The following is a 16811-nucleotide window of genomic DNA, read 5'->3' as shown; positions in this document are numbered from 1 at the left end:
TGCAGCTGTGCAGCACACCCTCTGCTGAATGCCCAGGCCTCAACCCTTAAAGGGACCACTGCTGACACCACATCCTACCTCCTTGCCAGATCTTCCGCAATTCCAATACAGTGACAAGAGATAATAAAAGCCACTGGGAAGCAGTGGAGCGATAGCCATAAGAATACAAGAACTGCCCTGCTCAATCTGAAAAAAGGTCCAGTACTCTGTGATCCTTCCCAGGGTGTCTAGTTGGCCATTGTTGACAACAGGTTGTTATAACTAGTGCCAGATCCAGAAGATGGCAAGATCGGGCACGGCAAAGGGGATGATACCAGACATATTATCCCGTTTCAGTGGATTCAGGATGCTGACCTGGCATGCATAACAGAAACCTGGTTGGATGAGGTGGGAGGGTCTTCTTCAGCATGATCCTTCAGGTTTTTGGATGCAACAGCCAAGGCTTCGGGGTTAAGGAGGTGGAATTGTGATTCTCTCCCCCTGTCCAGATACCCCATCCATCAGTTTACTGAGTTTAGGTGACAATGCCCGATGTTGAATGGAGAAGACAGGATTGGGAGTTCGTTAGTATCATCTTCCCTGCTGCCCAATAGTCACTCTGCTTGAGCGGGCCAGGGAGTTTTCTGGTGTGGCATTGGAGTAACCCCAGTAGTAGGTGCTGGGGGGCTTCTGTGACCAGGCCCCTGCTTTAGTTCAGGGTTTCTGCCTGTGTGTTCTTCATGGCAGAGTACATGTTAGACTTAGTATTTACTGTTGGACAGGTGGATGATGATCTGAGTATGGAAAAAAATTAATTTTATTCCTTTGCCATGGACAGATAATTATCTGGTATGGTTTAGGCTAGTCACTGCTCCTTACCTCTGCACAGGCATGGACCAGTTTGTTTGGTCTAATTGCAATTCAAAGTGCTAGAGGTGACCTTTAAAGCCCTTCACAACTAAGGGCTGGGGTATCCGAATAGTATCCTTCTCCTATATTAAAATGTCCTTTCCCTCAGGTTATCGGGCAGAAACTTCTGATGTGTGCCATAGTTATCCAAGGTTTGGTTGACGGCAGCATGTAGAAGCGCCTTCTATTTAATGGCAAACAGTCATGTAATTCCTTCCCAGTTGAATTAAGAACAGAACACTCCTTCTTGGCCTTCTGGCGAAGGCTCAAGACATTTTGGTTCAACTGTTCTTGTTATTATATTTTGTGGCTTATGTCTGGTTCTATTGCTTTTATTGTTATTGATGCTTATTTGTTGTGCTTGCTTTTGGTCTGTCATTGTTTTTAATGTTGTACAGTGTTGTTAGCTGTCTTGCAACTTTTGCTTTAGAAAGGCAGAATGGTTGGCAACCTTCAGTCTCAAAAGATTATAGTATAAGCCTACAGCACCTGGTATTCCCAAGTGGTCTCCCATCCAAGTACTAACCAGGCCTGACCCTGCTTAGCTTCCAAGATCAGACAAGATCAGGGATGTGCAGGGTAACGGTTGCTGCATAAAAGTTTTAAAATAACAAAATATTTTTTAAGGCATTGCAGAAAAAAAAAAAGCACAGTTGAGAGGGGAGTGTTTTTTTAACAGTGCATAAATATTCACAATTACAGTGAAATACAGGCATGTTCCAGGTACAACCCCCCTGCCCCATGGATATGGAAACAGCAAATATGGGTGGTGCCTGTATTAACATCATGCCCCATGCATGCACAACCCTGCACATTCCGCCCCACACGCCCATTCTTTAAAGTCTTTTCTTTGTTTCTTGCTTTAAACAGGATTACTGTTTATCATAAGGTCTATTTTTATCAGTTATTCAGGTTTCCAGCAGCCTACTCTCTTTGCGTCATAAGCTTCAATGCTTATAGTGCCCTGTTTAAAGCAAGAAACACCAGTAGGACTTAAAGAACAATAAGGAGCATGCAGAGAATGTGGGGGGGTGCCCCACATCCATTAATCTGCAGATACTAGATCCGTGGTTGCAGCGGCCTGCCTGTACTTACGAAAACATAAAATATTAATAACATTGAAAACTGTGAATATTTGGTACAATACTAGTTGATGCTGTGCATTTTGCCTTGTTAATACAAACACGTTTTACAGTCTATGGAAGGTTTCTTATGCAAATCATATTTAAAACTAAGAAGCTTGAGTTTACTGGTGGAGAAGTTTGTCAGTTGCTCCTGAAAAAAAAGATCCCACCTTATATTTTGCTACCGACTGCTTGCTTCATTCTGTCACAGAGAAAACAGATTACCTGTGAATGAAATACAGCTATTAAAATAAATCAGGTGGAATAAAAATAATAATAACATGAGACGGATATAAAAATGTTTAAAGGCTGAATCTCCACAGGGAACAAAGTGGATCCATCACTCAACCATTGCAAGCGAAAGAATGATTGACTAATGTAGACCCAAGAACTGCAAATATTTCAACAACTCGACACTCATATCACAGTACCTAACACTAAATGTATGGCAGCCCTTGGGGAGTGCTTTTTTTCTTAAAGTGCACCTGAAATGGGAAATATTTACTGTGCTTTGAAGAACATCTATTAAACACTAGTTTGAGAACCACTCATGTGCCATTCTCAAAAAAGGGATCTTTAGCATCTAGGAAACAGGTGGGAGTCATTACTGGGGTGTGAGGACAACTTCACTGCTGTAAAGGTTTCTCCATAGGAGCTCTCTTATCCTCTTTTCTTTTTTAGAATTGTTGTTGATTTTGAATTCTGAGATAAATTTGGAGAGCTCCCACTGAGAGGAAACATCTGTAGCATTTTAAGAAAAAAAGATAAAAGAATTATGATAAAATGAGGAACATTTCTCATTGGGACTTCAGGCGTTTTTAAGTTGCTACCAAACGTTGCTTAATTTGACCTCACACATGTCATCGCCTCTCCAAATCCGCACCCTAACCCACCCCAAAGTTCTGTGCAATTCACAGAGGTCGCACAACAGACGTTCAGGTGGTCTGCAACGGATAAATTGATGGGAAAAAAAGGATTCTCTGCATAGAGAAATTAAAAAAACAACAACAACCACAGCTATTCAAAGCCATTTCCCAATGTTTCTATACAACAAGTTAGGAAAGGAGATGGTAATTTGCCCAAGGCTACACATTAAGCTTCAATGTTAAGTGGGGATTTGAACCTGGGTCTCTCTAATCATGTCACTTTAGCTAGTGCATTCAGGACCAAATCCTATCCAATTTTCCAGTGCCAGTGCTGCTGTGCCAATGGAGTATGCACTGCACCCTGTGTTGGGGAGGCAGGCTCAGAGGCCTCCTCAAGGTATGGGAACATTTGTTCCCTTGCCTCTGGGCTGCATTGTGGCTGCACTGGTGCTGGAAAGTTGGATAGGATTGGGCCCTCAATTGACACACCTAAATGGTCAGAAACTCCACAATAAGATAGCGTAGTATGATGCCCCTTCACTTAATGCGAAGCCTTTGTATGTATCTCAGAGATGGCATTTCAGCTTATACAATCCACCATCGTGATCATTATAACCTGCACAACCACTGGAAAAACTTAACATGAGGCATGCATTGACAGCACTGATGTTGTTGACACTTGTCCCAGGAAGAATAAGGAGCATGGGAAAAAAAAAAAACACTGCTTTGGGCTGTTTGAATCTTGTTTTCCCTTTGCGCGTGTGTGCTTTTTTAATAAACTATTTCTGTTTTTGAAAGCTCAGTGGCCTCTTTCGTTCAGTCTAGAGCAGAGAGCTCACGGCCCAATCCTATTCAACTTTCCAGCACTGATGCAGCCGCAATGCAGCCTTGAAGTAAGGGAACAAATGTTTCCATACCATGAGGAGGCTTCTGTGACTGTCCCACCACCATAGGATACAGCACATGCTCCATTGGTACGGCTGCACTGTCACTGGATAGGATTGGGCCCTAACTCTCTTGCGGTTCATCTGTGGTTAATGCAACAAGGTTTGTTTCTAGAAGTGTAGGGAAGTTGGGGTTGGACAAGTCTCAAACCACTAGTTTCTACGCTGAGGCAACCCCAGTAATTGGGCTTGCCCCAGGTGGGAAGAAGGGCATGGGAGGAAACTCCCTTTTGGAAGCAGGTATGTGGTATACATTATCGGTATCACCAAAGTTTATTGAACTATATGCATGAAAAATATCACTGAAAACTCATAGTTTGCACAAGGATGCCAATATCTGATTTTGCAGGTACAGCTGGTCTCATGCAATATATTCCAAAGGCCCCAATGTTAGTAACTCTGGTGCCCTCTCCCGTAGCTTGGCTAGGATGGCTGCCCTACTTAACAGATGCAGCTACTGCAGGGACCTCATTTGGATGAGGCTTGGTCTCGACAATACCGCTATCACTACTCAGAGCATATGCAACAGCTAAGAACACATTATTGTGCCCCAGAAAATCAATGGTGGAAGCAATTCTAACATTAGCATGCTTAAAGTCATTAGCAGTTAAATGCATATTATCAATTCTTAATGAATGTTGGTCTAATAACAGAGCACTAATTTCTCTTCTTGCCTTAATTACTCTTTCAGACCCATTAATGATAACATCGATCCAGTGAGTCACCCCTCAATATCAGCTGTGCTCCAGACAAACAAGTCACTATCCTTTTCTGATGCACTGTCCAAAATACTGTTTCCATTTTTTTTATGAATCAGACCAGTGGGCCAGAAAAGACCTCCAGCAGATTCATCTACTGTACCATGTGTGCTGGAATCACTTTCTAGAACTAGTGCCTTGTGCTAGTGAATCTGCACCGACCACGTCACTCCTGTCATCCTTGACAACGATGCGAGGCCCTACCCGGTATGCTTGGTTGAGGCAAGATCCTGTGGCTAAAATGCAGGAGTCCAAATATTTCACCACATTTTTAGGGGTAGGATGCTCTCCCTGCAGGGCCATCTTATCATTCCTTTCCATATACAAAATTCATATGGTTCCTCATTCAATTGGCTCCCCTGCACAGGCGTCGCTAGAGGGGGCGGTGCACTAAGTTTTGCAGAGAGCCTCCCTGCAGCGTGCCAGCGGCTCCCCCCCTCCCCTTTGGAGCCATGTGGGTGGGGGTGGGGGAAACGGAGGCGAATGGCTCCCATGGTGAGGGGGAGGAGCTGCCTGCATGCTGCAGGGAGGCTCTCTGCAAAACTGAGTGCACCGCCTCTCCGTCTAGCGATGCCTCTGCTCCTCTGCTAATACTACGAGTAATAACATGAAGAGTGCTGTTCGTCTGAAGCAGGGTTAGGAGCTCGACTCGAGTCATGAAAATGTGTGTTTTTTGCTGACTCATTGTTTCTGGAGTCATATGCAGAGAAGACTCAAAAGAACACTTGAGTCAGGGGCCCCCTGACTCGGCACTCATGCCCATGCATGCTAACTCGAGTCTGCCCATGTCCAGGTGTGTTTGCTTGCTGTTTTCATAGCGTGAAAAACCCAGTGGTTTTTTCATTCATTCCAATCAGGCAAGCAGCAGGGAGTTTCCAGCTGGGAGGCAGGGAAGGGCTAATGTTTGCATTTGCATCTAAGCAGGAGGGGGGAGGCAGGAGAGGGCTCTCTGATAGGAAGGAAGGAATGGATGATCATTGGACACAGGATGGACACCTTTCTTTGGCTGTGGGACGGCGGAAGGAGGAGCCCAAAGGGGCTCTTGCATTACATTAGGCTGCAGAAGCCCAGGAAGGGCGAGGAGGCAGGGAAGGGGGGAGGCAGTTCATAGTAATCATGCTTTCCTCCTTATGGCTCCATTGTTACTTGGGAGGGAGGGGAAGGATCATCATTGAATGACCAGGTGCAAATGGGACTACTTCTGCACAGAGCTGCAAAGGATCAGGTTGTCCTGATGAGCCTCGCAGCTGCTGCGTGTGACCCTCCTTCCTCGTGGATTCTTTCCTGGCGCTCTCGAAGTCCCTCCCACCCCCTCCTGCCCTGTTTACACCGCCCAACAGTGCCAATTTACCAGGACTTAAAATGCATGCCAATATAAGAAACCAGACATATCATGGATAACCAGAAAAAAGAATCCACAAAGCTGAAATTCTTGGGTGCCTGCTCATCTTCCTGCTGGGTGCCTGAAGATAGGCCTTGCTCTAGGCACCAGCTCTGTAGCTACCAAAAAGTAGAAACCTTGATCAGTGATGAGACATCATGAGAAAAAACACAAGGACAGAGAACGTCTGAGCTGAAAAAAACACGTCGTCCTGTTTTAAAAAAGTTATTTTAATTTGTACTATTGATGGTTACACTGCCTTTTGATATTGCCTTGCAACCTATGGCTTCTCAGTTTGCATCCATACCAGCATATAGACACAAAGACATCCAACAAGTGTTCTGCCAGCTTTCCATTCAAAGCGTTGCTTCTAGATGTTACGTGTCACCTTACCCAAAGGCAGGCCAATACACTACTCTACGACAACTTTTTTCACCCTTTTGTACACTGAAAGTACAGCTCAAAGTCCACTTATACATCATATTTCCAGAAAGACTTCTCAGAGGGGATGTAGTTGACTGGTAAGAGCCATTACCCATTTTACCCCCCACCATCACTACGCCAAATGTGTCACAGTTATAAAAGGTAAAATTGCTTTTACATAATACCCTAACAGCACGCACAAATTACAGTCATCTTGCTCCAACCCATTAACGGTCTTTCATTATTGCTTTGGTTATATTTAAGTGGACAAGAATATTATTAAAATCCCTCGCAACCTTGGATTTTTTAAGAGTATGGGGAAAGTGCTGGAGCTTGGGAAATCATGTCCATGACAAGCTGAAAACTGGCAAGCCCCTGGGAGTCCAAGAACGGTGGGCGACACTTCAAAACTCTCAAGAACTGATCTCCCCCCTATGAACATGACATCAGAAGAGAATGGACCTTGGAAAAGTGGACGCTTTAGTCAATATTACAAATCTTAAATCTGTGGCTTCTCCGCAGTTTGCACAAACATTTGTTCATTCTGTGTTTTGAACGGCATGGACTTCACAGCATACAGTTTTCAATAAAGATGCAAATCTTTACGCTGCTGTTATTCTCAAACATCAGCAACTTCTACCAAGTTTTTAAATTACCCAAAAGGCTTTGTTCTCTGTTTTAAATACACAGAACAGACCCACTTGTCAGCAATCTACCATCAACATGGACAAGACATTTGACGTCAAACACATTTTGTGCTCCTGCTTTCCCTAATTGAGAACGAAGCCGCCGTTGTAACTTGTGCAGCAGATATATTCAAAACTTCATGGCCTAGATTCACAGGAAGAAACCATCTTTCACATGCCAGGAAACAAAAGCATTTGACAAGGAATTATCTGTTTCAGTTCTTGGCTTTGCCTGTCACATCAAGATAATGCTGCAAAGTGTAAGCAACTCACCCCATTTGATGGTGGTCATTACAATCTAAACTTCTCTGACTTTTTGCCAGCACAGTTTTGAGTTCAAGGTCAACTCTTAAGGTGTGGAAGCTCTTCTGACGATAGGATCTGCTGCTCCAATAATATTCTGAACTTGACAGAAGATGTAGGGAGCAACTTTCATTGTTGGGCCCTCTTACATGGAATCCTAGGCTCATAAGAACATAAGAACAGCCCCACTGGATCAGGCCATAGGCCCATCTAGTCCAGCTTCCTGTATCTCACAGCGGCCCACCAAATGCCCCAGGGAGCACACCAGATAACAAGGGACCTCATCCTGGTGCCCTCCCTTGCATCTGGCATTCTGACATAGCCCATTTCTAAAATCAGGAGGTTGCACATACACATCATGGCTTGTAACCCGTAATGGATTTTTCCTCCAGAAACTTGTCCAACCTCCTTTTAAAGGCATCCAGGCCAGATGCCATCACCACATCCTGTGGCAAGGAGTTTCACAGACCAACCACACGCTGAGTAAAGAAATATTTTCTTTTGTCTGTTCTAACTCTCCCAACACTCAATTTTAGTGGATGTCCCCTGGTTCTGGTCATCAGCCTCAAATTGCGCCTCAAATGCATATACCAATTATCGTTCTTTCTCTGCCTTGAGTCTGTGAATTCTGGCTGTTCTCTTTGCTTGTTCCCTATCTGCTTGCCCCTAACTTTTCTGCAATCTTATTACAGCCCCAATCCTATCTCCCACCATGTTACGGAATGTAGCCACACTAGCTATGGGTCTTCTCAAACTTATTAGGCCAGCTTGAACTGACACCAGCAAGTCCAAGGAGAGCCATAAGAACATAAGAATATAAGAACAGCCCCACTGGATCAGGCCATAGGCCCATCTAGTCCAGCTTCCTGTATCTCACAGCGGCCCACCCAATGCCCCAGGGAGCACACCAGATAACAAGAGACCTCATCCTGATGCCCTCCCTTGCATCTGGCATTCTGACATAGCCCATTTCTAAAATCAGGAGGTTGCACATACACATCACGGCTTGTACCCCGTAATGGATTTTTCCTCCAGAAACCTGTCCAATCCCCTTTTAAAGGCGTCCAGGCCAGACGCCATCAGCATGCATGACAGCCACCAGATCCACTCCCTCCTCTGATACACACCCTGGTTCTTCCTCCCAACACCCCATTACTCTCCCTCCCTGACTACAAACTCCAGCCGCAGTTCATCTGCTCTGCTGCAGGCAACTAGCTGCGGCAATGGACCTCTGTTGCTGCTGCTTCGTGATGGTGCCTGAGAAATGGCCACTGCAAACCACTTTTACAACAGCAGGACTCTGCCAGCTCCATGCACCAGCTGACTCTGATCACCTGTCAGCTCCAGCAATTATATGTAGGAAGTGAGAGGGAAGGGGGTGGGCTATGAAGCCATGAGTGCTTTATGTAGCTCTGGGTTCTCCCTGGGAGATCCATCCCTTCTTCAGCTGTTTCTCACCTAGTCCCATCCCCTGATTTACCTGGCCCTATCCCAGGGGCAACGTTAAAGGAGCAACATTACCCCAGGGTGAGGAGGCTCTCATCCTGAGGTGAGCGGTCAAAGAGGACGTTTTGGCATCCTCCTTCTTGCACATCAAGGAGGGTCTTCTTCCTCTGCTGGTTTACTGCTTTTTACTGCCATTTGCTACTCCTCAGCCAGGGGTTTGATGTGGCTTCTGGAACCCCAGGGGCAATGCGGCGAGTCCAGAAGTGAACATAGTCCTTTTAATAATGTTGGAACTGGCCCTTAGTCTGATTTTGATCCATTTGTTTTCACGCCAACACTCCCACCTTTTCCTTCCTTAGCCCACAATATTGTCGGTTTCCAACCACTTTTGTTTCACCCATGCCACCTCTTTTCAGAAGAGACTTTAGACACTCTGGGAAGGAACTCACTTCTCCATTGTTCCCTGCTTACCTAGCACATTGTATAGTCCAATATGAATTTCCTCCAATCTCTGGGAAATTTCATTTATCTTATCAAAATGCTTTTAACTTCCCTGGAACTTCCACCTGAGTAGAATATCTAAATCCCGTAGTGGACATTCCTGATTTTTCACTTTTTTCCCCCCTATATATTTTCATGGACTCTTCGCTCACAACAGGAGAGGAAACTGAACGCTTTCCACATGCGCTGCCTCCGATGCATTCTCGGCATCACCTGGCAGAACAAAGTTCCAAACAACACAGTCCTGGAACATGCTGGAATCCCTAGCATGTATGCACTGCTGAAACAGAGACGCCTGCGTTGGCTCGGTCATGTCGTGAGAATGGATGATGGCCAGATCCCAAAGGATCTCCTCTATGGAGAACTCGTGCAAGGAAAGCACCCTACATGGCCTTTCCCAGTTTGAAGAGACACTTGGCCAACAGACTGAGGCAAAGAGGCAAAGAAGGAAGACCCATAGCCAGGGAGACAGACTAGGGACAGACTGCACTTGCTCCCGGTGTGGAAGGGATTGTCACTCCCAAATTGGCCTTTTCAGCCACACTAGACGCTGTTCCAGAACCACCTTTCAGAACGCGATACCATAGTCTTTCGAAACTGAAGGTTGCCAACATGTAACATGTATATTTTCTAATTTTGGAAACCTCATGGCATAGCCAACAGTTTGTTTGGTTGACAATAAATACCAGCCAGCCCAGCTGTTGAGACTGGCATACAATAGTTGATTGGCCATCCAATCCCACCTAGGAAGGTCAAAGGGGCAGGTAGGGATGACCAGGTTCGTAAGTCATCCAATCTGATGGACCCATGACATGCTCAAACCCAGTTTTTTTGTTTGTTTGTTTGTTTTAATTGAGCACAAGGGTGCTTAGTGGTGTAGCCCCAGTCTGTCATTGAAGGCAGCTGCTGTTTTGCCATTTTTCTGCTCACCCTCTGAGGGAAGGTACAACTAAAACAGCATAAGTAACTCAAAGAGGGACAACAATTAGTTCATTGTATGAGAGAATTTGTTTTATTCTCCACTTGCACTTTAATCTCCTTTCTAACAACGCCCCTTTGTCATTCCCATTTGCTTTTCGATACTTGCCTTGTTTTAATCCTCTGCATCACCCCCATTTTGCTCTATTCCTTCTGCCTTTTGAAGAAAAAAAAAATCCTATTTTTCTTCCATTTATCTGCCCAGTTTGTTCACTTGGGAGGGAGCAGGTTGTCATGCAGACAACCTAGCAGATCTCTTAAGTTCTGCTGCTATTTGGCTTCGAGAGATATGCAACTGTGAGGCAGACACGTGACGTGCAGCTCTTGTCTACTACCCAGTGCATGAGTATTTATGCATTCAGATTTACAAGGGCAGTAGGGTCAAAAAATATCTCCAGGCACATGCAGAGATTTAACTTCTAGGAAACCAGAGGAGGGTGCCAAAATCTGAATAATACTAGCTCTAGTGCAAACATGAATGCAAAGATTTTTTTAAAAACCTCCCTCCAAAGCAAAATAGAGTCAAATTAAGGGCAGACTTTAACCAAGGGCACATTCTCCAACTAGGGATTGTCTATTGTAGATTGGAGAGTACTCGGGATTCAGCCAGCTGCTTCAGGAGCCCTGGGACACATTTCTCATTGGCCAAAATGGGGGATGGGGGGACAGCATCCCCTTTCTTTTACAGATAATGCCAACATCCCACCTTTTCCCAGATGCTGCTACCCCACAATGCCCCCAAATTGATGTGTGCGTTGGGTGAGGCCTGCTGATTCCACCTCAGAGTGGCTACAGGTGCTTACAGCAAATATGTCTTACCAGAGTTTTGCTCACATCAAGCTGGAGCCTGGCGATTGAGCAAACTGTCTTGAGAGGAAGGGGTACTTAGTTTGGGTGTTTCTTCGGCAGGTCAAATCTCCTCTTCTGGCTTCCTTCCTTGCTGCTACCAGGGAGGATGGCCTTGCAGGCTTAAAAGCTGGTCAGTCCACAAACAGCTCTTGGAAAGACGAATGAGGAAGGTGGTTCCATCTTCTCCCTCAACTTTCTCCTCGTATGGCTCCTGGACAGTGGCACAGTTACAAGGAGGGTGGCACGGTACGTATCGCAGATGCCATGATGCACCGTGTAAGCAGACCCTCCCACCTGCCATTGGAGCCATTCTGGGCTTGATGGCAACATGCAGGAGTGCTTGCGCACTGCTGTTGGTGTCAAGAATGGGAGGGACATATTACATAACGGACTGCAGTACTTACCTCAGCATTGCCCCCTATAGCTACAGTACTGTTCTTGGATAAGATGATTAACACAAGTTTGTTTTTTTTTTTGGTTTTTTTTTTTAATTTCCCCAATCCATGCATAAAGCAACGTGTTTGGGAAATGTAATATTATTTAATTTATTTAAGTGATTTATCCTCTGCCTTTTGACAAATGCCCTCAAGGCAGTTTACAAAACAAATCCACATAAAAGCCTAATAAATGACATAACATATTAAGAAAAACACCAAAAGAAACTATAAAAGATGAAACAGCAAATGAGCTGCAAGATTTTTTTTAAAAGCAACAAAAAGCAATAATACCTTCCCCCCCCCCCAATAAACATGTGTCTTCATGTAAATGAGACATGAAGCATATTTTTTTTCTTCCTTATATAGCTTCTAAGGCTGGCTAGCAACAAGCTTGAACGGATCTCAAGCTGGGCTAAAGACTGGTGGTGGGTTTACCCTGGCTTGCCAGATTCAGAACGCACACCAGGCGAAAGTTCAATTATAAACCTAATTACACCTGTAATTGCTTAAACAATCAGCCATCTGACTTTGCAGCTCTGGCTTCCAAAAGCTTCCTGCTGATTTGGATGCAGGTGGGTAGGCAGGTGTTCACGGCGCAGATCCCAGCCTCCTAGTACTGTATGCCTCAGGATGTACACAATTCCCTATCAAGCTAAACCAGATACTGAACTTCATCACAAGATGAATTTAAAAAGAGTAAGAGAGAAACTGAGGGGGTAAGGATTGCTCGTGTAAGTTTATACAGTTTCTGAGAGCTGGTCTTACACAGTAGCTAAGACACTGAGCTACAAGTCAGGAAGCCCCTGGCTTGAACTTAACATGTATCTAGAACTAATTCAGTAGCCATAGACCAGCCACGTCCTCACAGCCTCCCTAATTCACCAACTGCAATGTGGGGGTAACAGCATATGCTTACTTTATTGGTTTATTGTCAAGATGGCAACCTGAGAATACATATGAAATGCTTCAAAGACCTCAACGTGCCCTAGAGATGTGAAATATTTATTGTATAATTTGTGGAAGTGGGGGTGCAAATCCACAAACTAGCCCGTGCCTAGATTGTTTCATCAACACGGTAGCATAGCTAAGGCAGTGGCACTAGGGTACAAAAAATCCCCCCCCCCCAAACACAACAAAATCTGGAACTGCTTGCTTCCAGGCATGCCTGGTGTCATCGCCAATTACTTCCAGGTTATGGTGCACTCAGAACAGTTGTGCACAGCTCTGCAAGGCCAACAGTTCAAATGGTGCCCCCCCCCCACAGGTCACCCAACAAATCAGTAACCAAGAAAAAACCAGAGCAAACTTGATGACACTCATACAACTGAATAGGAGTTCTTCGTAGTATTAGCTAAGATGATGATAATTAAGAATATTTATGTACCACTTTTCAAGAAAAATGTTCACAAAGCAGTTTACAGGCATAATCAAATGGCTCCCTGTCCCAAAAGAGCTCACAGGCCTTCTGAGGCTCTGGGAGGCCGTGCCTGGTCTCCCTGAGCATCAGAAGGCTGTTTTTTTTTTGTTTTTTTTTTACATACCCCGGGTCCTCTGTGGATTAGCACCCCCTCAAGGCATGGTACCATGGGTAATATACCCCTCTTAGCTATACCACTGTATCAGCAACTTTATTGGCTCACCATCCTCCCAGTGGAAACTTTGCAGGTTTGAATTCAAATGATTACTGAATTGACTAGATAGTCATTTAAGGCTTTCCCACTCTCTACTGTTTGATGACAAGCAGATCAAATTGGATGTACGTATGACCAACTAGCCAGATAAATCTGCTACTGCAAACAACACTGGTCCCTTTCAAATTTAACATAAAGCCAAGAATTCTCAAACTACAAATGAGCCTCTGCAAGTTAGACTCCCACATTAACCATCAGAACACAAGCCTATGCACATCTATTCAGAAGTAAGTCCCACTGAGGACCCAATCCTATCCAACTTTCCAGTACTTATGCAACTGTGCCAATGGGGTGTGTGCTGCCTCCTGTGGTGGGGAGACAGTCACAAAGGCCTCCTCAAGGTAGGGGAACATTTGTTCCCTTACCTCGAGACTTCATTATGGCTGCATTGATGCTGCAAAGTTGGATAGGATTGGGCCCTGAGTTCACTGTGACTTACTCCCATGTAAGTATGCAGAGGGTTACAGTCTTACACTCACCTGTTCATTGGAGGAAGCTATCAGTTGGTAAATTGGTCACTAATATTCACCCGTACATTTGATCTTGAACACATATACCACTAAAAACAAATTAATAAACAAATAACACATACAGAGATAATTAGCTTTAGTTCTTGTACTCTCTGAACCCAACAGCTCTGGGGGTAAAAGAACAGACTTGTTTCAGTTCTCATATTCCCCCCTTGTGTGATACATGTAAAGGCACCAAATTCTATATTGAATTGTATACCTATATTCATAAGAAAGAAAGAAAGAAAGAAAGAAAGAAAGAAAGAAAGAAAGAAAGAAAGAAAGAAAGAAAGAAAGAAAGAAAGAAAGAAAGAAAGAAAGCGAAAGGCTGTTTCTATACCCCCCTTCCCGCTGGTTTCTGAGAGTTATTTTTTCCCCATACATGAATACCATTGATATCTCTTTGCTTCATGTAGGCCAGGGGAAGCTCAAGGGGAATATGCATTTAATTGGGTTTTAGACAGGTAAAATGAGAAAATATAGTATGGGTGTCTGGGGGGTAGGGGAGGGATGGCACGGAAAGTGGAGGAAGCTGATCGACAGAAGCCCAACAAAAGTACGGTTGGATGCATGAAGAATTGGTTTCTAGCACAAAAGACCCTCCCTCCCCCATATACTGTAATCTGACTAAATCACAATTGGTATAAGCCATTTGCTGAGCAAATTGCCCCATTCACAGCATGGTAAAGAGAAACCATTGGCCATGGACATCTCAGGTGGGCACAAACAATGCAATGGAGACTGATCTGAGCACAGAGAAGCTGCAAAGGTGATTTATAAGACTATGGATATGCAGTGGTTTGGGGGGATGTTGGCTGCTCATACCGAAGATCAGGTATGGGCCCCTTGTTTTTTTTCTCTCTCAATCTCTCTCTCTCTTTTTGACCTATTTCTCCTTTTTTTTTTTTTTTTTTTTTGGACACTTCAAACTTTAATGACCTAATCCTATGGGCCACATGGCACTGGATCTTGTGATCCACTACAGTAAGTCACCTTGCGATGGTGCAAACATCACATGCTATGGAGATACTGGCAGAAGTGGCCAGAGGCTCCCTGTGAGTGCTGGAACAACCCAGATGCGTTGCTGGAGCAGGTAAGGTGATGGAGGACTAGGTTTATGGGCTGTTTGGGGGAGGATCAGGGTAGGGAGTGGGCCAAACCAGGGGGCGGTTCGGGGGTGGATCGTGGTGGCAGTTGCACAGGGCAGATCCCATCCACTTTCCTGGCCTGGAGCCATTCCCTTCTACTGCACAGACCTACTCCAGCAAGACAGCTGGGACATGACTGAAGAGACCCACTGGCAATCAGGCAGCCTACTGGGAGGTAAGTAAAAAATTATTTCACAACGGGGACCCATGTGAAATTGTGTTGCAAACCACCTAGCGACTCACCCGCATGATGTTTCTGGATTAATTTTGGCTGCTCAACTCCATCCCTCAAAGAAATAAAATATCAGCAGAGGATACCAAGGACAAACTCAAACAAGAAGAAGCTAGTCTTTAAAAACTATTGAATTGTTGGGACTCACTACAAATAAATGGGCATACATTTCAGACACAGTGTGTAGGCTTATGTGTATTCCAAGTGATCCTCCGTAAACATTGCAGAATAATTGACGATGCTCAATTAAACAATGCCACCCTATTAAAGTAGCAAGTTTCAAGGGCTTTTCACAAATCCATTGTGGGCGCGTTGCTGCTTCTGCTACAATCTCACAATGTGAGCTATTTTCCCCCCACATAAATGCAGATAAAAAAAAGAGTATTTCAGTAGCAAGACGTACAGCATGTACCTTGGCAACAATTAGCACTGTACATAATATACATATAAATATATCTGGAACAAGATGCACCATCAGACCTGCACTTCATTTCTATTCTTCTCCCCAGCCTACGCTGCACCAACGTTTAAATTGAACTTCTTCCCCTTTCTTTCAGAACTAGAAAGTATCTTTCAACCAAGAAAACAATGGAAACTGACTCTTAAACAATTAACCTTTCAACTGAGCTTTTGTCATTTTCAGCTCTGTTCCAATTCAAGGATTTCTCCTATGATAGAGACTTGAAATTTGAAGCAAGCGTCAGGGGCTTCCTGGGTGAAATATCTGAGGATTTATAGGTTGTTAAATGCATTGCTATATGACAAGTGAAACTGTTCAGAGGTTTTCTTCATATCCATAATATTAATTAAGAATCATTGTGCCATGAATCTTGCATTTATATACAGACGTCCCCCAGTATCCGCAGGGGATGAGTTCCTGCTCCCGCAGATACCAGAAACAGGCATTCACGCAAGTGTTAGGAAAATAAACGAAGGTAACCGGAGTGGGGAGGATGGAGGGCTGTGGGGAACCACAGATAATTGGATCCATGGGTACCAAACCAACTGATACTGGATCCACAGATACTGGGGAGTGCCTGTCATTACATCTTAAAGTAATACCTGACATATTGTGAAGACAACCATTCCATAACCATCAAATTGCCTATGTATAAAATATCCACCCTTCCTATTTGTGCCCTGTTAAGCCACTTCTGCCCAATGTTGCATATACCCAACAAGAACCAAATGTGTACACTTGTGGGCCAGACAAAAATGGGTAAAGTTGCGCACATCTCAACCAGTCGTGTAGTATTGCTCAACAGGGAACCAAGCCTCTTGGGACTACCAAAACAGGAGTTATCCAGCACCTTCCGGCCATATTACAGAGCTGAATGGTTGAATTTGGCCTTGAACACGGTAATGAAAACCCAGGTACATATTCTGAGAGCCCAGTCCCTATGCATGTCTACTCTGAAGTAAGTCCGATTATAGTCAATGAGGCTTCCTCCCAGGTAGGTGTAGATAGGGGCATGAACTGCATTCTGCAGTGGGGGGGGGGGGTCACAGAGCCCTGCTTAAGATAAGAGAATGTTTGTTTGCTTACCTTGGGGTTTCATTGCACTTCAGTTGCACTGGCATTGGGAAGTTGGATAGGATTGGGCCCTTACTCTGCTAACTGGAAGGAGTTTGACAATGTACAAGCCC

At 44.5% G+C, this 16811-nt stretch overlaps 1 protein-coding gene and 1 pseudogene across 1 annotated transcript in view; both read right to left on the bottom strand.

Moving 5' to 3' along the window:
- The window catches only part of NAALADL2 (N-acetylated alpha-linked acidic dipeptidase like 2), a 395487-nt gene that overhangs the window by 241050 nt on the left and 137626 nt on the right, over window positions 1–16811 (bottom strand). The gene's annotated exons all lie outside the window — the stretch shown is intronic.
- LOC136646777 (5S ribosomal RNA) lies at window positions 1366–1485 on the bottom strand (annotated as a pseudogene).

The sequence above is a fragment of the Tiliqua scincoides genome, chromosome 3, assembly GCF_035046505.1.
Source record: "Tiliqua scincoides isolate rTilSci1 chromosome 3, rTilSci1.hap2, whole genome shotgun sequence".
Classification (NCBI taxonomy): domain Eukaryota; kingdom Metazoa; phylum Chordata; class Lepidosauria; order Squamata; family Scincidae; genus Tiliqua; species Tiliqua scincoides.
This window is presented reverse-complemented; position numbering and strand designations above follow the sequence as displayed.